Source organism: Micromys minutus (genome assembly GCF_963924665.1).
Source record: "Micromys minutus genome assembly, chromosome: 5".
Classification (NCBI taxonomy): Eukaryota; Metazoa; Chordata; class Mammalia; order Rodentia; family Muridae; genus Micromys; species Micromys minutus.
In genome coordinates, this window is record NC_137974.1 from 580,914 (window position 1) to 607,404 (window position 26,491).

Below are 26,491 nucleotides of genomic sequence, written 5' to 3' on the forward strand. Positions count from 1 at the left end.
GCTAGGTGTCTCATCACACAAGAACACCCGAGGGGTCACAGGAACAAAACATTCATGTAAGCTTTAGGAAGTCACTTGGGTGTGACTAGAGGAAACCATGAGTCATACATGCCATTATTGAAGAATAATTAGTCAGAGTCTCAAATTACATCAGTCCCTTAGATTTGCCACGAGGAACTCTATGCACGCTTGCCATCTCCTATCTTAATTCTGTTTGCTATTTCTACTGGGCTGACTTGATGCTGAAGGTGTAAAGTGCTCAGGTGGACAATGGGGAGGTTCTCATGCCAGTTTATGAAATTCCTGAAGAATCTCCACAGGAAGACAATGTGATCCCTAGCGTCCGCAGAGCTTGCTGTGGAAGACAGAAACCAGCACTAGAGATGGTTCCTACAGACCAGTGTTGTAAAGACTAGGGAGAAGGAAAACAAGAGACAACATAACCACAAGAACTGTCAGAGTTTAAGGCCGGATATGGTGGCACACACTTTTAGTCCCAGCACTCGGGAGCTAGAGGCAGTCTGGTCTCTGTGAGTTCAAGGACAACCAGAACTACATAGTGAACTCTGTCAAAACCAAAAAACACCAGAGCCAGAACTTAGGTTGAATTTGATTTATTTTTGTGTTTTGCCTTTGGCCTGGGGATGTAGATCAGTTGGTACTTGCAGAGCATGCATATGGCCCAGTTTTATCCCCAGCACTATATAAACCAGGTTGTGGGTTGATGTTAAGGTGACACATGATTGGACAGTGGAGAGGTAGGCAGGAAAAAAGCTAGGAAACTGGAAGAGGAGGGAAAAAAAGATTCCAGGAGAAATCAAGATGGAACTGGAGATGGAGGATCTAGGTACAGGTGGACTTAATTGGTGTTAGGTAGATATGAATATTTTAAGGGTTTCTATATGCCTTTTAATCTCATATAGAAGGGCAGTTAGTATCTTTATCCATTGGGTGTAATCTTATTGTGTAGAGGGTTTGTAGGTTTGAGAATTTAATATATAAACCTGTATGATAGTCTACCGGGCTTTGGAGTCATGTTTGTGCCAAACAGTGGAGAAACAGAACACGCCTGGGTGGTTGTATCAACCCAGGACAGAAACAACAGGGGAGGCAAAGTGAACATAATGATTTCAATATCAATAAAATAAAGTAGAATGAAATTAAAAATATCATCGATGCTTTATTCAATGTTCTCTGTAGCCATCTTTGGAAGTGTTTATTGGAAATTAACCTCCTCTATGGTCCAGGTAAATTTTACCCAAACACTCATCAAGGTTTAGTCCCCACGTCATAGCGCTTTAAGGGAGGTAGTCCACCTTTTAGAATGAAGAGCCTAATGGGAGGATTTGGGTCACTGGGGCACAGAAGAGGATTCTGGTCTCTGTCTCTTTCTTTGTGTTTGTTCCTGGCCACAAGTTAAATGGATTTTCCTCTATTAAGTGCTCACATCATGACAAATTTCCTTGCCACGGGACTGAAGCCACTGTGGAACATAAGCTAAAATGCATCTTTTATCCTTAGAGTAGTTTATCTCAGCTATTCTGTGATAGTAATAGAACGATGACAGAGGAGCCATCAGAACCAGTTTGCTGTACTGTGCCCATTGCTCTGGATTCTGTTACTCACATTAACCATGAGTTCACCTGCTCCACAAAGCTGGGTTCCAAATGAGCTCCCCAACTTCCCAACATTTCAGTTTCCGGTAAGACCATTCATGAGAATGACACGTCACCTTGCAGACAAGTCAGGAAGACAACACACACAAACGCTCTGGAGAAGAGAAGCACTGTGCACTTTCTGCTGTGCAAAGGGGTGGGGGTCACTTTATATCACAGTTTGTAGTTAATTGAAAAGCAAAGAGGTAATGAGTGGGAAAATGGAAGTAAAGAGCTTTCAGTGGACCTCAGGTCTCCTCCCAGAGCTTGTGGCATCTACTGCATTAAATGTATCATTTGCATTCACAGTGGCTGTGACTTTAAAATACAGCATCTTGTTAATGATGAACACCATTTTACACTGTGTATTTTTCTATCCTTAGCAAAACAAACAATCCTCCCAAACAAACCAGTCAAACAAACAACCCAAAAAACAATGAATCCTTGAGACTTTGTGTTTGTGTTAGATCACTGATGACTATACTCACATTCTACACTCTTTTCCCAACAGTCTATGCCATGCCCCTGCCTCTAGTAGACTACTGCATACTTTTCTAATTTCCTGACCTTGGGTTTGACCTTGTGATGTGCTTCAATAGAACACAAGAAAGACAAATGTAGTCATGTGCCCCAAAAAGTTTGCTTAACAACAGACCACTTATAGAATGACGGCCCTATGAGGTTAATGTGCCTAGAGCTGGCATAGAATCTTCATGTATGGAAGTCTGCTCTGGGACACTCATTCAGATCCATGTATGTAAGTGTGCTCTGGGATGCTCATTCAGTGATGAAAGGGGCCTCACAACACAATTCCTAAAAACGTATCCTTGATAAAGGACACATGGAGGTTTATTTCTAAGTCACTTACTGTTTCTGTGGAAAAATAAAAATACTAGGTATTGTTTTAAAAATCTGGAGAGAATTCCTAAGTGCCAGTAATCCAGAAAAAAAAATATTTAGAAAATGATATCTAGACGCCAGAACCAAGAAAAAAAGTGTTTGAAGAATTCTACAAAGATCATTTTTTTTGTGTTATGTTTATTGGCAATATGTTTTTATGTATTTGTGAGTGGATTCTGGTCAGGGCATGTATAGTCACTAAAAGATGACCTTCAGGGCACTGGAGAGATGGCTTAGCCATTAAGAGCACTAGCTGTTCTTTCTGAGGACCCAGGTTCAATTCCCAGCACCCACATGGCTTCTCACAACTGTCTGTAAGTTCTGTTACAGGGGATCTGACACTCTCATTCAGACATACATGCAGGCAAAACACCAACATACGTAAAAAAAAAAAAAAAAAAAAGGACCTTCAGATATTCAAGTGTTATTTCTACAAGTGTTACACCATCTGTAAGCTTGGAGGCTTTTAGAAGCAATCACTAACCCATCTTCTCCTTTGAATACATAACCTCTATTCTTTATTTCTTGGCTTCAGAGACAGAGGCATTACAGGAAACATCACACATTGTTTTTTTATTCTCCCCTCCCTGTTATCTTTACTGGTTCTAATTTAAGAAAATAGGGCTACACGTTAGATGTTTCTATTTAAACTTTGTATAACTTGTAGGTTTAGATGTTCCTGTGAGTAGCTACTTCACAAAAGATTGAATTGCATTGGGTTTATCTCCTAGATTGGAATTAAATTCCTTTCAGCCAACCACAATGTCATAGCTTTGTGGCCCAGTGAAAACCTGGGCTTTAAAGGGAAGCAGAGAATCATCTGCAAGTTCTGTAGGTGACACTGAGACATGGGAACTGCTAGGATTTTTCTCCATGTTCTATTTTCCTTCATAGTTCAGCTTCAAATTCACTGTACTATGCAGTACTGAGTCATTCCATGGCTGTCAGTCAAGCAATGAAGACTTGGCTGTTGGCATATAAACGGATTTTAGAAAGAGCCTTTATATAGAAATGTATACCCTCAAACCTAATATCTTCATCTTGAGATATATGATAACATATGGATTTATCATTTGGTAGTTTGATTGAGATTGAACATTGGCAATTTCCATATAGCTTGATCTAAACATCAAAGGAAAATTCTCACATGTGTTTAAAGGAGAAAACATTTATTTCAGCATTATATGAATGAATATAACACTCTAATTGTCTGTTAAAGGAGGATGCATTGTTCTACCATGTTTGTCTCAGAGGGACAATGAGTTAAAACCATTATAAATTGCAAGGCATGATACAATTTATATACTGTTTAAAGGAACACAAAAGGAACATGTAATGATGAAGATAAAAATATTAAGGATTATTAGTTAGAATGTAATTGATGAGGTAGCTTCTATGCTGCTTAACAAAACTCCAAAGCAGACCATAGAGATGACTCAGTGGTTTGGTTAAGAGTACTTTCTGTTCTTACAGAGGGCACTAGTTCAGTTCCCAACATCCATTATCAGGCAGCTCATAACTGTCTGTAACTCCAGCTGCAGAGAACCTAACACTAACCCTCTTCTATTCTCCACAGGAACTTGCACTCACATGGTGAATACACACACACACACACACACACACACACACACACACACACACACACACACAAGTAAAAACATCTTTATTGCTATGTAGATAAATAAATAAGATCTAGAGTCTGGAGAGATGGCTCACTGGTTAAGAGCATGCACTGTTCTTACTGAAGACTGGAGTTACTTCCTTCTACCCACATGAGACAGCTCCAGGGGATTCATGACCTCTGTTCTCTGAAATCACCTGCACTCACCTGCACACACCCACATGTAAGTACACAGAAAAATACACATAATTAAAGGAAAAAAAAATCCCAAGTTACTAGGGAGGCAATTTAGTGCTAGAGCACTGGGTTACATTTACATGGTCCTGGATTTATTCTGTCTCATCAGGAACAAAACAAAACAAAACACCCCCAAAACATCAACAACAAAACTAACAAGACAAACAAAAAACCATACTCCCCAATACAAATAGAGCAACAACAACAACAAAAAGTAACTAGTTGTTTTAGTTAGTGTTTTACTGCTGTGAAGGGATACCATTACCAAGGCAACTCATAAAACATAGCATTTAATTGGGCTTACTTACAGCTTTAGAGGATCAATTCATTATCATCATGGTCAGGAGTAGGATAGAAAGCAGGAAGACATGGTATTAGAGAAGAAGCTAAGAGTTTTACATGTGAAAGAGAGAGAACCTGGCTTGGGCATTTGAAACCTCAGAACCCATCCTGCAAGTGGCACACTTCCTCCAACAAAGCCACGCCTCCTAATCCCTCCAAAGTAGTGCCACTCCCTGACAACTAAGCACTCAAACATATGAGCCTATGAGATCATTTTTATTCGAACTCCTACAAATACCATTGTCTGTGTTATATGTATTTATAACACTTAAAAATAAAACATCCATTAAAAACTTCTTTTAGTGAAACCTAGTGTTTTATTCCAGAATTCTATCCCAAAAGTTAAAAGTCCACTCTTTACTTTCTCTTGAAGACAATCTTCTTCACCATAGAAGTAGGTGGATCCCTCAGGCTAAGGGGAGGTCACAAGTGTAAACATGCATGGTTAACAAGGAATTCCGTGATTTTAAAAATGTTCCAGGTTTCTTTCCATTTTGTATCAGCCGTGTTTCAGTAAAAATATAAAAGAATCTATGGCTACTGGTTCATCGAAGTCTCACTCTGATCCACCTGGCTGTCTCTATCTATTGCCGGTTAAGATCACCTGGGTCATTTTCCCTCTTTCCTCCTCTCTCCCATCTTTCAAAAACTGCTACTGTCTACTATCCAATCAATCACGTATCGCCTTGATATCAACCTACACAGCTTTTATTTCACACAGGAGCCAAGTGCTCCCACTGAGGCTGGGTTGCTGCTCAGCATCTTGGATGCTTGTTTCTTGAGGCGCTTAAGGCCAGGAAAGAATCAACATCTCAAGAAGACAGCACAGCTCAGCCTAGAACTGTTGGAAAAAGTCAGCCTTGAAGCCAGTGTGTTTTCTTCTTGACATTTGCTTTTGTGTCAACAAGGTAGAGTCTCTGGAAAATTTAACCCAAAGGGGGATTTCTTTTAAAGGTTATGTGACATCACTCGGTGAGCAGGTCTTAGACTTTATATAAGATATGGGTGTGGGATTGTTATCTCTTAATTTGGGGTTGACATCTTCAAGTTTTTTAGGTGATAGGCCAGTGACTATATCAAAATGGGGGTCCTCAATATAACTCTTCGGTGCCTAGGGGAATCATCTGAAAGCCTAAGACAGCTGCCGTGAATCCTGTGAGACGTATGGCTTCACATTATAGGAAGTGTATGTTGTATGCTGGTCTCTCACGTGAGATGCTTCAGAGGCTCACCAATGTCATCAGAAACCACAGTTCTCACTCCAGGGCTGGCTGCATCCTCAGTCTGGTAGTAAGGGGGCTGGTAAGAAGCTGTCTGTCTCAACACAGAGGATACTTTCTAAAACCCTGTGTAGAGGGATTATCTTGAATGTTATACGGGCCTCACCTGTCAAAACGCCTATGGCTTAGGGAGGAAATAGAGGTGGAACATCCAGAGGAGATAGAATTCTGGGAGAGAGGGAGGTGATAAGATGAGGAGCCCAAAAAGAAGTGAGACAGACACATGGACACATGGTACCTGAGCAGAGGTAACCAGTCATGTAGCAAAATGTAGGTTAAAATAAATGGGTGTCTTTAGTTATCTAGTTAGCTATGTGGCCAAGGTGTTTGTAAATCTAATTTGAGTCTGAGTCTTATGCTGGGAGCATGGGGATGGGAGGCACAACCAGGAAATAACCACAACAATCTGGCCCTAGGCTTTTCCTCGAATTTTTTATCAGCTGTAGTTTGATAGTATGCTTGTTTCTAAAGAGGTCCAAGGATTATTGTACACTAGGTAGGGCTATCCTCAGCTACTGTTCTCATAAGGGATAGGGCTGTGTAGAGGATTAGTGGCTAGCTGAACAAAAGAAGAAAGGAAAAATCAATGGGTGCTGGGAAGACAACCAACCGCGCTCACTCTCTTGAGTGGAGAGGTTGTGCAGGTTATCAGTCACCAGCCTTAGACAGATTGCACTTCCAAGTGCGGACTGCCAATAGCGATGCTCATTAACCTGTGTGCTGCTAGGTGGGTAATTCAATGGTTGACTTTTGGTCAGCCTGACACTGGGGATCTAGGTATTTGGTAAAACACTATTCCGAGTGTTTTTTAAAGGTAGTTTTGGGATGAGGTTAAAGTTGATCACCTGTGTGGCCCAGATTGGTTCTGTCTCTGGAGAACCTTGACTAGTGCAGTCCCCAAGCCTCCTGCTACCCGGACATCCAGAGAGAAGTTCTGGGACCAATCACTGTCACCTGTCTGGTTCCAGTGTGTCCCAGTTCAAGGGTAAAGTCAATCGGTGCTAGAAGAGGGGACATTCTTTCAAAAGGTGTTCGTATTCATTTCTGACATTCTGATGCTTCAGAAATATTTCCCATTGTGTCTATTTTTAGAAATTCCATTCCCCACCCCCTCAGGGTCTACTCGATTGCTCAATTTGAGATTTTAGGACTATTTTCAAAACTTTTCCAAAGAGCACTTTCATTTTGGCAAAATCTGCATTCTCTCTCTCTCTCTCTCTCTCTCTCTCTCTCTCTCTCTCTCTCTTTCTTGTTGTGAGTCAGATGAAAAACTTGTGACATTCCAAATCACTCCCTGCTTTGTGAATGTGCTTGTTGTGGGAACCAGGTGAGGAAAGAAGGAGTTTATATGGGGGTGGCTAGATAAGGGGAGGACACGGCTTAAGGAGAAGAGGTAGAAGCCCACTGCCTATTTTGAGAAAACAGAAGCTGTAGTGGAAAAAATGCTTAATTTTGGCTCAAAAACAATTCTGAGATTCATGTAAGGAATAGAGGATTGCCAAGAGTTGTCTTTGTTGGGAACAATCTCTTCTCCCTTCTCTCTCTTCAACATGGGTTTCCATAGGAAAACAACAACAACAACAACAACAAAACCAGCTTCTGAGGTCCATTTTGCTGCCTGGGAGGAGTCTCTGAGGCCATTGTAGTTTCTGGGATGGAGAAGCCCAGCACATTCAACATAAGGTTTCTTCTTGAACAGAACTGACCTCTTCAATAAGAATGACATAAGCCATCTTGCCAAGTCAGGAACTAGGAGGGATGTTTCCCCAACATAGTTGACAAAAGGAAAAGTAATATTGTTTCCTATGGCTTCATTAAGGATTCTTATGAACTATAATTTAACTGGAAAAAAAGATCAAGTTTAATCCCCCTTCAAATATCATTTTTTCCCTCATAATTCAATTAAGACTAACATAGCCAAATTATAGCAAAGCGTTCCTACAGCAAAATAGTTCTGTATCCAACTGTTGTTTGAATAGGTCTGGTGGGAGGGGATAGTCAAGAAGGATCATCCTGGGCTCTCAAAGATCTTTCAGATTCTGCCCTTACCATATCCTGGTGCAATAAGCTTGTCTGAGACACAATTTCTCTGGCAATCCAGGCCACTGATTAGGGAAAACACAGACAATGATAATATCTCTCTTATTGGGTACTTATTAATATCTGTGCCATCACATGTGTTTAACCAAAGTTTGGGAAATGTGAGCACATTGATATCGTGACTATGACATCGGTTTTATCAGAGGGGCCACTGTTAAATAGCAGATAAACACTGTTTGTCCTGTCTCGGGGAACACAGAGTGTAAAACTTAACCCATGTTCAGTTTCAAGAAGTCCCATCCCCTGATGTTCTTAATTCTACACGAAGGTCAGGCTGGACAACCAGAGCTAACAAACTATGGTTAGGTGCTGGTTTGAGTGGTTCAAAAAGAAGGTAAAGGGAGCTTTGCCTGACTCTGCCAAGCAAAAGACAGGAGTCTGTTCACAAATGTGAATAAATATCATTGTTGATATTCTAACATTTTAATGAGTGAGTATATACTAGAGAAAGAATTGATGTATGTCTGAGAAGCTAGTCTGATATGAGTGAGGGTCTTTGGAAGTTGGTAAAGGAGGACTGGGGATGTAACTCAATAGAGTGCTTACCTAGCCTTGGGTTTGACCATGGCACCATATAGATCTGGCATGATAGCACTTGACTGTCATCTCAGCATCGAGGAGGTAGAGGCAGAAGGATCAGGAGTTCAAGGCCATCCTTTATACATGGTGAGTTTGAAGCCAGCTTGGGCTTTATGACATCCTGTCTTAAACTAATAATAAACGAGAGCCAGCTAAAACAGTAGAGAGGGCAGTTACTCTGCATGGGAGCAGAAAGAGGGCCGACCGGGATCTTAAGTGCAGAATACACCGAACCATTATCAATACCTTTGGTTTAGTCAAGGGCAATAGATAAGCAAACCAGGAAACAGCTAGTTCACTGCTCCACAGGAAGTGCCAATTCGACCATGAGTGATGACGTCATAGCTGATGGACGGACTCAAACTCCTGCTGTAGACCCAGGAGCTCTCAAACGCCAAGTTTTCTCCTAGAAGAGATGGTTTCTATTTTCTCTCTCAGTGGAACAGAACTCTTTCAGAAGTGACGATCTTTTGTTCTCTGTCAGGGAGGAAGTCTTCTGCTCAATGAAGTAAAGAATTCCGAGATCCATAATTTGTTCTACAGGCTGTCCCTGTCAGGATATTGGCCTCAGCTTCCTTTGATCACATTGGATAAAGGAGTTAATATTACAACCCAAAGCAATCTCTTCCCTAAGGGAAAGCAGGTTCTGACTGGCAGCTGTGTATTTTTCACCAGGCTGATTGCCAGATTTGGGAGAAAGAACTCAGCTGAATTTTGTTAATTGAATGATTTCAAACTCATTAGAAATGTTTTGGGTTCTACAAAAGCCAAATATGTTTGGCCTCCAGTGCTTTTCTCCTTGGCCTTTAAACTCTGGTGCAGTTTAGGAGAAATTTAATCTGCATGTTTGGGATTCATTTACACTTAACTCACCCCTGTGTGCTTTCTCGGAGAGCTACAAATCTTTGGGGCCTAGTTTTTCTTAGTGCCGGGAAGGTGAATTGTGCCCAGAGTAAATGGACTCAAACCCCAAGAGACTCAGGTCAGCGAGAAGCTCAGAAGCTCCCATGTTAAAGGTTGGTTCCTCACGAACCAAAAAATGCACCTTCCTCTTATTCCTACGGGTCTCATAAAAGCCTTTGGCTTGGATGTGGGAGAAAGTGTTGCATGCTGGCCCCTTGGCTTTGCATTCTTGCAAATCTTCCTCTGAACAGCTGTTCTAGCCCCTCCAGAAGTAAAAGGCCCTTGCTCTTAAAATATAGTCCCTACTGTTTTGTTTGGTTTTCTTTCTTTCTCTTTTCCCTTTTCTTTCTTTCTTTCTTTCTTTCTTTCTTTCTTTCTTTCTCTCTCTCTCTCTCTCTCTCTCTCTCTCTCTCTCTCTCTCTTTCTTTCTTTCTTTTAGTATAGAAATAAAATTCCCTTGTTTCAAGTCTCATCTGCCAAGGGCAGAAATTCTTGATCCCAAACTCAATTTTTTCCTCAGCTTCAAATGTTTAATTTTACTCTCAAAGAAGGCCAAAAATCTAGTTTCCTGCCTTCCTAACCCCCTTCTCATATACCCTCGACCTAGAATTTTGTTTTTATTCTCATAGCTCCCTCCCCCACTGTGGTTTTCCAAAATTCTAACTGATTCTTGAAAATGTGATTGCGTATTGGATATAAACTTGACATAACCAAGACCCATCTTGTCATTATTGTAGCAGAGATGGAGGACTGACATCTCAGAGACCCTTTGTGGGATTCTCACCATCAATCTGACTGGATTTGCAATGTTTTAAAGGACACACCTCTGGAACTGTCCCTGAGGGTGTGGGCAGAGGGAAGAGCTACCTTTCAAGTAGGCAGTGTCAAGCCATGGCGGGGGAGGGGTGGCAAATAAAGGAGTCTGGGACACTAGCCTTTGTCTGTTTGCTTCTTGAGCATAGGTACAGTTGCCAGCTGTCCCTTGCTCCGGCTGCCACAGCTAGTGTCACTGTAACTATGTCACCTCCAGTGTCATGATGCACCCTCCAAGTTCTCACTTAGGCTGGTTTGGCTGGCATTTTGTCAGAAGATTATGACAGGCAGCTGATACACCTAACACACCGTTGCTCCCTTCATTGTGGGTAAAGCCCAAATTGCATCTGCCCTCTATGCAAGCCAAAAGTTCAGTTTGATTGGGAAGCACAAATTATGAAAACCCTATCCTCTTTACTAAGGTTTGGTTTAGAAAGAGACTTGGTACCGAATTCTGAGTCTGCTGGAAGCATCTGGAAAGAAGCCTTCATTCTTCAAGGGACATGACAGAGAGATGGTGTAGGAGAAAATCACAGCTGCCTCTGCATAAACGCCTGAGGCTGTGCAGTGGCAAAGGCAGCTCCTGCAGGAGGACCTGAATGAAGACTACCTGAGAGACCAAGGATTGCTGACACAGATCATGCCAGCCAATCCAGAACTGCAGTGTAGAGGAGATGCTTTCCTGAGACCAGCAGGGCACTGGAGGGTATTTCAGGAGCTTGCAGCGGCCGCTCAGACAAGCTTGCCGTGTTGTTTCTTATCTGCTCCTGGAGTCGGCGCTGACTATTCCACGCCACCTTCCCTCCAACCCCCAAGGGCAGGTAGGGCTCAGGCAGCAAGATGGCTGTCCTTCCAGCTGCAGCTCCCTGTCATAGCTTGCTTTTCTGTCTGTAGGTGTGATATCTCGCACTGGACCTAAGAACTCAGACACACCGAATTAACCAGTACAATTCTCTCAGCACTTGGATCACCTTGGGCTGGGTTTCTTGATTCCCCAGACCTGATTCACAAGCTTTCCTGAGTAGACCTTGGTTGTAAGCAATCTGTAGTCCCTTATACTAGCTGCCACAGGCCGCCTCCGGCACAGTGTTTCTCATCCTGTGGGTCACCACTCCTTTGTGAGGGTTGAATGACCTTTTTTCCTGAGGTTGCATATCATATACCTACCCTCCGATTCATAACAGCAGCAGCATCACAGCGATGGAGTAGCAGTAAAAATAACTTTATGGTTGGGAGCATCCCTTCAACATGAGGAACTGTATTAAAGGGTAGAAACTTTACCACTGCTCTAGATGGCCCCGCCTCTTTTCACAGAGAGCGGTTGTTTCTCTTCTCCTAACACATCTACTGACATTTCTGCTCTGCCCCGCCCCCAGCCCCTAAATCAGTTCCTCCCTTTAAATCTTAACCTGCAGCAGGCCTTTTCTCTCCAGTATTTGATTAGCTCCCTGTGATAGCTCACATGAAGGATGCTCTATAAAAGTGAATTATGCTGTTCTATGTTATACTGCCCTGCCCGGGGGCCCGGAGGAATCATGGGAAACAGATGAGCACAGGAGTCAGAGGCACTGACTGTAGAGGAAGCCGTGGAGGGACAGCAACACTGTGACCCTCGCGGGGACACGAGGAAAAGCTCCAGTACTCTCCAGACTCTCTAAGGTATAAGCTAGAAGTAAAACACTAGTTTATGTGACAGGCTGGGTTCCCCAGGGGTGGACCGAGGCATGGTATCACGCAGAACACAGAATTTTAAATAAGAGACTTAGGCCAGAAGCTCAAGCCTGTCTTTAAAAACAAAATATGCCACTGGATATTTCCCAGCCTCAGCCTCTGTGTCCTGTTTGCCTAGCTTTAGGAAGAGTCCCCTATATGTGACCGGCCCAAGTTAGGAAGCCTTAATTCCTGTCATGAGACTAAGTCTGTCTAAGCTTGACCAGGAATGTTTTGCTTGGGCAACCACAGCTGAGGCTGTGGAACACAAGGAATGACTTCACCTGCTTCTTAGGACCCTTCCGTTGTCCCACCGGACCATTCCAGATTACTCAGCATGCTGCAGTATATTCACGTTCAACTCAACATGTTCACAGCCCACATCTCTTCCCTTCTCAACTGGAATGTTAACATCTAGAAACATCCACTTAGCTTCTCTCAGGAAGCTTTGAACCACGTGCCATGACCCCGTGCAGTGTCTCTTGGTCACCCAACAAGGAGGTTTGGGATTCTATCTGAGCCTTCACCCATCTCCACTATTCTCCTAAGAATCTGTCTGGAAAGGGTCTTACAGGGCTGATACTGGGCCTTACCCACCTTGTTTGGCAGTGTTCTGTGTCACTAGCTGGTGCTTCATCATAGCATGGCCCCACACTAACAGAGTAAGGATCCAGAGTCTTTGCCCATCTCACCAGGCACTGAAGGCTACATACACCCTGCTGCTGCCTTTGTACCCAGGGTCCTCTCTCAGGATTGTCTTCTCAAAAGAAGTATCTACCAATGCAGTAAAAGCCTGTGGCACTAGAACTGCCCAAGCTGTAAGATGTTGATTTTAATGTGTGTGTGTGTGTGTGTGTGTGAAATCTTCCTCTATCATTCCTCGTGTCAGAAAGACTCCTGAGGTATTATATGCTACTTAGGACATTAAGAAGAGTTCATGGTTCTTTCAGTATTTGTCAATCGTCTCCAAATCAAGTGCAAGTTGGATCAGAAGACAAATTAAAATGGTAGCCTTGAAGTTGCCATGGCAACTAAAGCCTTTGGTCTTGCTAAGTCTTTCTATTCTTGGCTTCTCAATATATCACACTAATGTGGGTGCTGCGATACCAGCCCCCCTCCCTCTCTCTGGTGTGGTGATCTTCAAGGACAAAGAAGGCTTAACTTAAAGTGACTTCAACTATGAGAAAAGCTCCCTATTTCTCACAAGAGGCACCAAGGCAGCCTTAAGGCTGGTAAGTTCACAGACCAAAGTTTCCTCTCCTGCTTTCAAAATGTCAGCTGTACTAACCCTCTTCAAGGCAGTGAGAAGGGTCAGAAGTGAGGACGAAGGGGTGTGTCCTGATGGGTATGTTTTTATGCCAGGAACTTCTTCTCCCTCCAAACAGCAGTCTTTCCTCATCTCCTTAGAACGGCATCAAATATTCGTTTTGATCCAAAGGCTGGCAAGAGAAATGGGGGGGGCTAGGAGATGGCTCTGTTGTCCAGGTGCCTGTTTGCAAGCATGAGGACTTGTATTCAAACCTTTGATATTCAAATTAACAGTCTGGCATGGCAAACTTAGACTATTTCCATGTTACGTTTTTGTTTTACATGTACTTTAAGCTCGTTGTAACTAGTAAGATTTCAATGCATACTATCAAACCTTTAAAAAAATCAAGTATTGACAAAAATATATTCATATAGTTTCATGTAAAAATGCTTTTAAAAATCTGTACATTTATCTCTGTTTTTTTTTAAATAAAGTTTTTTTAAATTAAAAAAAAAAGAGTCTGGCACGGTGGTGTGTGTGTGTAATGGCTGCAGGCAAAGGCAGGCAGATCCCTTAGCTGGTCTAGTCAGTGGGCATGCTCTGAGTTCAGTGAGAGAGCCTATCTCAAAAGTGAAGAGGCTACAGGAAAAATTCAATGTCCACCTCTGGTTTCCACAGGCACACACATACCCATTCATGCATGTGTATACACATACACATATACACATGCATGCACTAACACACATACAAACCTACTCACATAGCCCATACACATATACACATGCATGCATGAACACACATACAAACCTACTCACATAGCCCATACACATATACATATGCATGCTTGCATGCACACATACACAAACTCATATAGCACACATGCACACATACACATACATATGCACACACATGTGTGCACCCTGGAATTACTAGGGTGCATGGAAGACAGGCCCTTGCTCTGTGTGTGGATTGCCTTAAAGTTCTTCTGGAGTTGGAACTTTGAGATAAATATTTATTGGTTGGGAATATTTAAATTCTGCTATAGTTGGGGATGACCAACTATGAGTACATACCACGTTCCTAATAAAAGCAAGACAATAAATAAGAAAGTGCTCAATTTTCCTGGACTTGGCAGTTATTGCCAACTAAGCATGGGCTGTGTGGTCCTGCAGAGGAGAGCTGATGGTTTGAAGGAAGTGAAAAGGAGTGTACCACACTTCCGGGTCCTGTGAGGAAGCTTAGCTCCTGCACAGGTGATGGGGAACTTCAGAAGGACCAAAGTTACTGAAGGCTTTCTGACCTGGCGTCCTGTCCGGGGAGGTTTGAGGCTCCCTGGTGAGGGGCTGAGACTCTCTTAAGAGGCAAAGTAACAGAATGTTGGTGTTTCTTTTTGTCTCCTTTTAAGGAAGATCATTTCTTTGACTTGAAAATAACATTTTCTAATACTGAAATACAGCTCTTCAGAAAACAATTTGTTTTTCAAGTTTTGACTGAATTTCTACTGCAAGATAAATGCCCTTTTAAAGATGTATGATTATCGTTGTGTGTGTAGATCAGAGGACAACCTTGTGTAGTCTGCTTTCTCCTTTCACCTCTATGTGGGTTCTTGAACTGAGTTTAGGCTTCAGGCTGTTGACAAGCCTTTAAGCCTGATCTTTGCTTTTCACCTCTCTTTTGGACACCCTCACTCTGTGGGTTTTTACAGGCAGGGTTTGAGTCCTATATTCTATGTTCACAGAAGAATTTTGAGACTCACATAATTTCTAAACATCAACAGATTTGAGATTTATTGAAGCCAGGGCATGTTGATCTGAGAAATAACTGTAGTGAACCAGCCAGCAGGCATGGACTGGCATTTAACACATTCAACTGTAGACCTCTGCTTGAGTTATTTATTGTCTGGTCTCCTAAGAGCTCAGGGTAGATGGTGACTGTATAATTTGTTTCATGACATAAAACAATATGGACATTTGATGTATGTTCTAGTTTGTTTTTCTGTTGCTGTGATAAAACACGGGCCCAAAGCAACATGGGAGAGAAAAGGGTGTATTTCATCTTATGCTTCTAGACAACCAACAGCTCATCACTGAGGAAAGTCACTCCAGGAACCCCAGGCAGAAATCTGGAGGCAGGAACTGAAGCAGAAACTGTGGAAGATCAAGCTTACCTACTTGCTCCAAGGGTCACATTAAGCTGCCTTTCTTACATGCCTGGGCTCACTTTCCAAGGGATGGTACTGCCTGGACTGCCCTACATTAAATCGCCGTTAAGAAAGTGCCCCATAGACAATTCCATGGGCAATTCTTCAGTTGAGGTTTCTTCTTCCCAGGTAATTTTAGTTTGTGCCAAGTTGAAAACAGAAACTAACCAGTATAATATACAACTAGCAAATAAGTCATCTGTGGAATCAGGTTTGAATCTTGGCTTTCTGACTTGGGGCTTATGGTGATTTGAATGAGAAATTTCCCCATAGTCCACAATATTTAAATACTTGGTAAGGCTGTTGGGGGAGATTGTGTAATATTTGGGAGTGGACCTTGCTGGAGGAAGTTTGCCACTCGCAGCAGGCTTTGAGTATTTATGGCCTCAGCTTACTTGTTTGCTCTCTCTGCTTCGTTGGGATTTGAGAGAGCTTCCTGTCCCCAGGCCTGCTTGCTCTCCTGCCTGGATGGACTCATCCCTCTGAAGTCATAAACCCCAACCATTTTTTTCCCTGTAAGGGGTCTTGGTGTTGTATCATAGCAAAAGGGAAGTGTTACAGGGAGTAATAGTCTTTATCTTTAGAATGTGTACCATTAGCTTCAATGTACAGCACACGTTACCTGCCTTTTGCTTCCCTATAGGACTGATGGTATGGTGTCTGAACATATACATAGGAAAAAAAGACCCTCTCAATTTATTGATTAGTTACAAAGAAATCTGTAAGCCATATTGGCATACAACATAAATATTCATGTTAGAATGTAAAATGTTAAATGGAGCTTTTATATGGTTCCAAGTTTAAGTCATAGAACCAGCATTTTATGGCGGTATATCCTTACTTAAGAATTTCTATCCTAAATACAGTGTGACGTGTAAGCCACGTATTTGGTGCTCATGGTCTTGTGTTAGTTAAGCCCTTGGGTGAGTCCTTATTTTGCTTTGTAAAATCAGACGTCTTATCACTTTCACTTTCTACCTGGTGATCCCAAGGCCTAGAACACTGTGGCCCATAGCAAGGCCAATACAGTTTCTGCAAGAGTGAAAGGAACACCCAAACACCTTGGTGACTTACAAGGCCCTGACAGATGGTTTCAGCCTCATTCCTCTTCCAAATTCTCTGTCCTCACATCCTATTTATAAGCCTTATGTATTTTATTTATATTTTATATATTTTATATTTTTGTATTTATATTTTTATTTATATGTTATATTGATATATTATGTTTAAAATATTTAAATATTTGAAATACAATTTTGTTAATCTGTTAAGATATTAAAATTAAATATTGTATTTAAAATAAAATGTATATATTGCATTTATATTATTTATTCATCTTACAAACTTTATGTGGAAAGCTCACTTTTACAGGAAACGTGGAAGCTCCTATCTCCCTCCTCATACTGCTGTACACAGCTGTGCTTATGAAGTCACTGTGCACTGTCTTACTATGGCATCTCCTTCTCACGTCTTACAGCATTGCTTGTGCCCCACTGACTCACACATTCCTGGGTCTTGCTCCTTTATTAGATTGTGAGCATGCTAAGGGGCTGGCTGTGTGTCCAAACCTGACAGTAAGTATATTAATACTTAATATTTTAGCTTGAGTTTGGAATGTTCCCTCAGCCCCATGCTTTGAACTCCCCATCTCCAGCTTGCAGTGCTCTTTTGGAAGTTATGGGGCCTGTTGGAGGTAGGAGTCTGGCTGCAGGAAGTTCTTGAAGGGAAGTAGGCCTTAAAGGTTACACCCATCTTGGGTACTGGTCGATGGTCTTCAAATTCTAGTAAGGAGTCTACTGCTCACTGCTGTCAGCATGACTTGTGCTGTGATGCCACAGTGATCACAGTAAATCTCTCCTGTCATTTCTGTCAGGTATTTGTTTATAGTGATGAGAAAGGAAACAAATGTGCTTCATAGTCTAACCCCTTTGCTTCAGAGACTGGCAACCAGACACAACAGAAAACCAACCGGGCCTCTGACGCCTGGCTATTACAGAATCTGAGTCTTCAGTTAAGTTTCTCTGTCTTATCACATTCAGTTAACCTTGTTCCAGAAAGTACAGAATAATTGCCATCCAGTGTTTAAAGATGGTGGTTTTTAACCAATTATAGTTAGTTCAGAACAGTAACTCTAAAGGATATTTTTAAAAAGCGTCTCTATGATTTCAGATTCTCCAGTTCTTCCCTGGAGCTGTTAAGAGAATGTGACAAAATGCTCTGCTCACTGTTGGAGGTCTGGGTCACAGTGCCCCAGTGGGAGGCAGCTCTATCCCAGGAGGCAGCTTCACTCTCGAAAATCAGATGTTATCAATGTTATCGTTTAGACCATTACTGTGGAGAAGTCAAGACATCTTCTGCAAGGACCCTCCTGGACAAAACATTCCCTCTCTTGCACAGTGCCAGCAAAGGCAGTGCACACAATTAAGGCAGGAGCTAATAAAATGTGGGGCAGAGAAAGAACAGAGATGCTGGAATCCCGAAGGCCTGGCTGGAATTGGATTCTAGTCCACTGAAAGCCGAGGAGCATCACTGTCTGTAAACCAGGCTAACCTCGGAGGCCATCTGAAGTCTGCCCCGTGTAGAGCGTCCAGGCAGTGTCTCAGGACAGCAGGTCTCCAGCACTGTCAGGCTCCTTCCCAGTTCAGACGTTCCTCAAAGCGCAGTGTGGGCGCACAGTGCATACTGAGAGGTAAACGATGGTAACGAAGTCTGCGGATTACTGAATAGCCGAATCTTTGCTTCAGAGAAAAAAAAGTTTTCTTTGTCTTTGCTCTACTGGAGCATAGATTACGAGGCCTTGTAGACAACCACAAACACGTCCACACAGTGGGAAGAAGTGCAGTCTGCTTTTGTTCCCATAATGGATCCCAGAGCCCCTTTCAATAGAATATGGGGTTTATCATCTGTCTTGCTGCAGACCATTGATTGGATTGATTTCTCTTTTAACATTTAAGTTTCCAAAAATATTTTATTTTATGCATGTGGGTATTTTGCCTGCATGTGCCCAGAGAGAAAGAAGGGGACCCTGGGTCCTCTGAAACTGGAGTAATAGAAGTTTGTAAGTTGGGAATTGAAGTTGCATCCTCTGGGGTGTATTTGACTTCTCCCCAGCCTTAATCCATTTTTTTTTTTTTTTTTTTTTTTTTGTTTTAATGGGTTCTTTAATAAAATGCCTATTGGAGTCACATAAGGCCCACATCTAAATACAGTTTCCCCAGCAGAACAAATATGAATGGGTAAAGACCCAAGTGATTATATAGCACTCAAACCATTTTCTTGTGGTGTGCAACGTTTTCCCTGGGGAAAAGCTATTAATATGACTTTCTTGCCTACTGCCAGTACATACTGCATCTGATACGTGTTTTTACATTATTTATGCCCTATCTCTGCTCTGTCTTAGCCAGTTGATATGCTTCCTAAGAACACAGGAGAGCCTTTATGTTGCAGACTCAAACCCCTTGGCCCTCAGCGGCTGACAGTGCCCCTCCCGATGTTTCACATGAGGTGTCAGTGTTCGCACACGCTTGAGAACCCTGCGCTGCAATTATCGTGAGCATCTTGTCGCTAACCACTTGGCAAACCAGTGAGCTCCTAGGCCAGTCCCTCGGCGAGCTTCCCTGGGGAAATGTTGAAGGCATTCTAATTTCAAGCCAGGACAATGTGAATTGCAATTTGTCTCTTCTTATTTTTAAAGACGAATGTGGAAAGGAACACTTTTGATAAGCAACAAGACACAGATAGCCTATCAGATGTGGGCATGAAGTGAGGAAAACCCCAAATCATTTAGCAAATGGATTGAAGCTAGCGAGAATTTCACCAGCCCAGGAATAGCACAAAGGGGTAAGTGTCTTTCCAGGACTTCAGTGAAGCCATTTAACACCAGGAATGTTCCCAGCAGTGCATTTCAATAAAAGTAGCTTTTCTTACAGCATTTAGGGCTTGCCATTTTGAAAACTTAACACCGGTCATCGTTTACCGAAGGTGTTCATTTATTCTTGAGAAGTTGTATGTAGGCTGACCATGTAAGTTATCCTCTGCCCTGGACGGTCTTTGAAGTAAAGGGGAGCACGGTTAACAGATGACAAGGATGAAGCTGGAAGAAGTGGTCATCATGGAAATGTGGGCTCCTGTTATGGAATTGTGGGGATGCTTGTTTTATATGCTACTCTGATCATTTATGTAGCTGTAACAGATGGGTAATTAAGCTGTTTCAGTCACTATCGGAGTAGACTGAGCAGAATCTCTTGTATATTTTTAACCAGTCCCCTTGTAACAAAGATCTTTTCAGGCCTCCTTCATCCCTCACCAGGACAGTTTATTATGGGCCTACCCAGAAATCAACCCGGGGATCTTTCTTTCATCAGTTTAGTTTGTTACCAGTTTGGATTCTTCAGGACTCTATCAGTGCCTCAGATGCTAGACTGCAGGATCAAAGTGCAACAGCCGAGGGGTCTGGGGTTTTCTGTAGGGCCCCAGATTCTAGCCCCATCCTTATCAGTAGCCAACTGTGAGTTTTGGCAAGTCATGTAACCTCTTTGTGTTTTTCATGGCTTATCTCTAAAGCCGTGGTCCGAACTATCTGATGCGCTGACCTCAAAGCTTTGCCGGGAAGATCCAGCCAGGTGATGCACAGGGAGGCCCTTCGGGCAGGGACCACGCACATGCAAAGTGTTATCTTCAGAGGAAAAGACAGAGCCATGTGATATTTGGGGTGACAGTGCTTTCAACTCTGGCTGGCCTTGCAGATTAGGCTTGTGCAAACAAATGCCGGAGATGAGGCCCAGAGAGGCCCACTGCTGTCTTTTGTGAATAGGATTGGGGAGATAGAGAACAGTGAGGCAGGGGGTGTGGCCAGCAAGAAGAGGGATGTTAGATGGAGTTAGTTCTGTTGCCACTCAAGGGCATCAGAGTGGTGCCCTTGGTGGGCCCTTTATTCTAGGCTATGGGTCTACATTAGCTCACTTCTCACGAGCAGGGTTGGTTTTATTTTGCAATCCAATAAAAATCTGAACATCAAACTTTTGGTCCTGTTGACATTGTATTAGGATTAAATAAAATCATTTATGTCAAAGTGTTCATGCTGAACTCTGAATTAGAGTAAAAATGGTGGCCTAAGGGCTGAGGCTAGTTATTCTAGTAAAGGTCTTTCCCCCTGCAAAACAATTAGGACTTAGAAATGTTATTAAAACTTAAGAGAAATTGGTGAATGGTTATTCAGACTCTTTTTTTTTTTTTTGGTATTTATGTGTGGTTTTATTTTATGCATTTTATTTTGGTTATATTATTGTGTGCATATGATATGTGGATGCGTGTGGTGAGAAGGAGAGAGGTGCGGGGGGGGGGAGTGAGAGAGAAAGAGAAAGAGAGAGAGCGAGACAGGGGGGAAGATGGGGAGGGGGAGGGAGAGGGAGAGAGAAAGGGAGGCCCTATGGTACATGTGTAGGAATAGATGGTGCAGTTCATGGGCAGCTCTTGAGACCTGCTTCCACCCTGGATTCTGGGGATCACACTCAGGTCATCAGGCTTATGTGGTAAGTTTTTTTTACTAGCTGAGACTTTTTGCTGGCCCTATAGACTTTTAAAAGTAAAAAGATTTCACTCATTGTTTTGTTTATGGTGATTTAGATATTGCGTGATAGAATGCTAGTCTTTTTCATGTAGTTTATATTTTCATGAGAGTAATCAAACAAGAGATGTGTAGGTTGTAAAACGAAAGCAGCAGGATGAGGTGATACAGGACTTAGAACGAGGGAAGACGCAGCCATAGACTAGCCTGGGCATCTGGGAAACCTTCCTAGAAACAGGGCTTTCAAATCAGACCCAAGGATGCTGCAGCGTGGTACTCAGATACCTTCTCAAGGACGAGGGTTAATTCCTCCTTTATTTGTAGGATATATTTATATTTGGATATTTATAAACAAATATATATATTTGGATATTTTCTGTATTTACCTTTCAAATGTTATTTTCCCGCTCCCATCTCCCCCTTCCCTTGCTTCCATGAAGATACTCCCTCTCCCAACCACCCTCTCCACCTCAGCATCTTGCCTTTCTTCATAGTGTTGCTTTTTGATGACATTTAGCTAAACTTTTCACCAGGAATTAGCCTCTGTTCAAAGAAGCTGCCTTGTTGAAGGTTCTTCCTGTCTCAGAGGAAGCTGGGATAAAAGGCCTACCTCCTGTCTCCATTAGGGAAGCTCCAGGTAGGTTCTGCTGAGTCCCCAGCCACACCTCCTTCCCAATTCTACTCCCCCTCTGCCCACTGGCTGCGCTCTTCTCCCCAGGTCTGAAAGCACTGCACAGTAATACTGCATGTAGACTAGCGGCCTCTGGTTAGCACAGGCAAAGACTGGTGTTTCAGTGGAGGTGGGAGGATCATGTGACTTCAAGATAGAACGTGCTCAATGACTACCAATCAGGCTTGTGTGTCACACTAAATGTCCTAAGAAATCAACTTGGAAGAAAAAAAATTTATGTCGATTAGGGGTTTTAAAGGATTCGGTCCATGGTCCCTCCGATCCATTCACCTGAGGGTCAGGTGACAGAGATCAGGGATGGTAGAGTTTTTCTTACCTTGGGGCAGAAAGACAGACTCAGGTCCCAGGGGACCTGCCACCTTCTTCTGACCTCCATAGGATATTAGGCATTCAATAGCTGCAGGCAAAACAGAAATACATATAAAAAATAAATTTAAAATTTCAGAAAAGAAACATTTTAAGTTTTTTAAAAATGATTCTGGGACTTGAACTTAGAGCCTTGCAGGTATTGTTCTGCCACTGAACTAGATTCCCAGCCCTGTAGTGTTTTATTTTATAACCACTGGAGAGTTCTGTGACTTTCTTCTGCACTTTATGAAGTGAATAGAAAATTATCTATTCTGACCCAAGTCACAGAACAAACACCAGTGTCACAGGAATGTTGTAAAGTGTCAAATCTCTAAGGTTCAACCTTAGTCCCTTGTCTTCCTTCTTAAATCTGACTCATGGTCTTAAGGTATTTCCAGAGACCCACTGACATGCCAAATGCATCGCGCTATGGCCAGGGATGCTCAGCCTCTAAGACACGTGCCAAGTTGAGTCACTGCTGTCGGGTCTGATGGATGATAAGGAGCATGTAATAAATGAAAGATGGACCTAAATCTGATTGCAAAAGGGGTAAAGGCAGCCTCTACCCACAACAATATAGGTGCAGGGGACTTGGTGGTGCACAATGTGAATACTAGCACTGGGGAGGCAGAGGCAGGTGGATTTCTGTGAGTTCAAGACCAGACTGTACTTCAAAGTACATTTCTGGACATCCAGGATTACAGAGAAACCGTGTCTCAAAAACAGCAACCAACAGAAACAAAACAACAAACAAACAAAACCCACAGAAGAATACCAACACACAGAGTTCTTAGCTTTGTGTAGTTAAAGCATGCTTTCGCAGACCATTCCAAGTTTGTTTCCTGTTCTTAGTTCTATACCAACAATCTATCACACCTCAGCAGTAAAACACTTACCTAGTATGCTCAAGACCCTGGGTTCGAATCCCACATGGTAAAGAAAGTAACAGCTGTCAGACAAACTTCTAATATCCAGTACTCTCTTGTCTTCAACACTTTGAAAGATTACTTCAAAAGAAAAAGGTGGCCTGAGAATTGGGTTGAAAGATTTATTCAGTCATTAATTTATTCAACAATCTGAAATGCCAGCTATGGGCTAGACAGTGGGGACTAGAACAGACATGACCCTGTTCTTATGTGGCTATGAATTGACTAAAGGGCAGATGTTTAACACGGGAAATCTCTTGACTTAAAACAACCCCAAACACCGCCATCAGAAAGTACAGGGAGAGGTTAATTTTGATAGCAGGAGCAGGGCAGACTTCTCTGAAGAAATGACTTTTGATCTAAGAGCTAAGTGGAGGGTCTGTCACTAGGCGGAGAGATAAAATAGTCCAGGCGGAAAAATCCTATACAAAGACCCTAGGGTAGGAAGAAACCTTGACCTGGAGGGAGGGTGTGGGAACATCCAGTGTGGTATCCCTGAGGAATATAGGCGGGAAAGGAGACCCTCAGTCCGCCTAGGGGTGTGGGTGTGTGGGTATCCCAGTTTGTCCGAGATGCCTTGAAATGAAGCCCTCAGGCAAGGTCAGCTGTGGTCTGGACACTCAGAGCTACGCCATGGGACAAACTGGCTCATGTGATAAATGGAAGAGATCAAAGGGCTCTTTGCTGGCTGTCAAGGAGATTGGCTTTCCCTACCTTTATTTACTACCCTTGACAAAAAGCAATGGTCACAATCTCTCTTCCACAGACACAGCACCTTCACCTTTGCTTGTGGTAGTGGCTGTTTTAGCACAGAGCTGTAGTAGCTCTCCCAAAGCTACTTAAGGGGTAGGATGGGACTTCCTCCCTGGATTCCCTGCCCCCACCCTCACCCTCGGAGCCCTCCATTTCCCTCTCAATGATTAGAGCGGCCTGTGTTCAGGAATAGAGTATTTAAATAACAAGATCTGCATTGCTATCTTCTAGGAAGGCTTAATTAACATTTGAAAATGCTTTGAGATCTTTGGATAAAGGTGAAGTGTTATTATCTTTGCACTGATAGAGGTCACGTGACACAGGAAGTGGCTTTGAAGGGAAGGGAACCCTTTCATCAGGCAAACTCCTTCAGGTGGTTTAAGCCTGTTTTGAGTGACTCAACATGCCCCTGTCATCTCTCCCCAGTCTGCGAATGAAAGGAGTAACTCAGCCTACAGCTTAGCAGCTGCCACCGCCTCATTAACTGAAAGTATTTAGTAAGCTTGTATTAAACACTGCAGAAGCTGGGGCGTTGAGTCAGGCTGTGTCTCTGGAAGTCCTGAGTCCATTCTAGCCAATCCAGTTAGTATTCCCAAATACTATACGGTGTCATTTCTTTTTCCTTCTGGACTTCTTGCCTTTCAATCAAAGAACTTTTCTGGTGACACGCTAACCTTACTTTCAGTTTAAAGACTTAATGAAAAGAAAAAAACAATCGATATAAACCCTACTGTCAACATCGCAGACAAGGCACAATTGGAGTTCGAAACCCCTTCTGGGAGGTTGTGTTCCCTCCATGTTGGGTATTTAGTCCTTTTTTTCAACAGTCAAGGACCTTAGTTTAAATGAAGTCTCCCAGATTCACTTTCCCGATGCTTCCCTGGGGTCTGTAGTGGACAGGATGCCGGTGAGAGCACTTCTAAACTCATTTCCAGCTTGCTTAAAGGGAAAGTGTGAAGGAATTTCACTCTGTTTCTTCTGTTAATTTCTGTGTCTTAAGTACATTCCGGAAATGTCCAAGATTTGCTAAGGAGCAGATGGAGGAATCTGGCAGATGAGAAAAGTGGGGTTTTGGAGGAATATGTCGAAACAAAAACTATTCAAGTGTACTTAGGAAATTATTTTATCTAGATGACTGGAATTTTGTTATTTTGTTTTTGAGTTGCCCCCCCCTCTCTCTCTCTGTGTGTGTGTGTGTGTGTGTGTGTGTGTGTGTGTGTGTATAAAAATAAAATTTTATATGCAAATTAAAAGTGCTTTGGGATATAACAGGAGGAAGAGAAAAACAAAAGAGGCTGTAGATGAAGGCTATAAATGCCAGGTGAATTGGACAGAGAGGGCAGGGGTATAACAGAAAGTGGGACAGGCAGGCAGCTGGGACAGGCTAGGAAGAGAATCAAGAGTCCCTAGACAATGCCAGGAAAGTCTCCAGGGATTTGTTTTGTGTCTGTGGGCAGAGAGGTCCCCCAACCCTTCACAGACACACAGTACAGTGGGGTCAAGCCCCAGGCTGACCTAATTAAAAGCTCATTGTAATATCCCATTCCAGGACCCGAAGGCTCCAGTCACTGGATTGGAAGTCTCTTGTTTGTGACCACCAGCTACAGTTTCTCTCTGGATTATTTCATGCCCCGGTGGTTTGTTCTGAAACAGTGGTAATGTGGAAAGCTCTCTGGTGTTCCCATGGAGGAAACACTCAGGACAGAGAGAGCGCAAGCTGACCTGAAGCCAATCACTAACCCTCTCTGAAACCAGGCCTCCCCAGGCTGCAGAGACTGTGCACTGCATGCAACTTCTCCTGCAGAGAACTGGTGTTCCCGTCCCTGTGCCCGAGTGGGGGGCTCACAACCGCCTGCCCGTCCAGTTCCAATCTGCCCCTATCATGCACTTGGATTCAGACAAATGCATACAAAAAAAAATTGAAAATCTTTTTTTAAAGCTCTACAGTTGGGCTTACAAAGAAACATTTTATTTATTTATTTATTTTAAAAATCACAAGATGCAATTTTTTCTGCTCCCTTATTTTCAGGCTGTGTGATTCTTATAGCATTTCTGAGGCACAGAACCTCTTTGCCTCGTTTTTCATAAAATCAGGGCCAACCACAACAGATCTGGATGCTTGTTAAGTATAAAGTTGGTAAATGATACTATTGTTTGGAAGGTGGGGATGGGTGAATAGGGGTGAGGTGGGAGTCAAGAGTTTATCTAGCAAAAGAAAAGGGGGCGGGGAGCAAAATTCCCTCTAACCAGGCTCAAATTAACTGAAATGGATCAAAGTAAACAGAGACATCTAAAAGCTTCTGTTAGTTGAAAGTGGCTATCTGTTGCAGGTCTTGCCTCATTAACTGCTGATTGAAGCTCTGCTTGGCCCTCTGGGATACCTAACACCCCAGGCCTATCACCAGATGAACCTGGCTTAGGCGCTCTTGCCTTTCCCTGTGTTGCTTTGCAAGGCTCCTTGACCTCAACCTCCTTACCAGTGTTTATCCTTCCCAGCATGCAAAGGGGGTGCAGATTTGTCCTGGACAATGTTGCTGAGAATCTCATTCTCAGCCAATAAGGAATGCGGGATGTGGGGGGGGGGTGCTGGCCTGGGGTTTCTGAAAGGTTCATAAAGG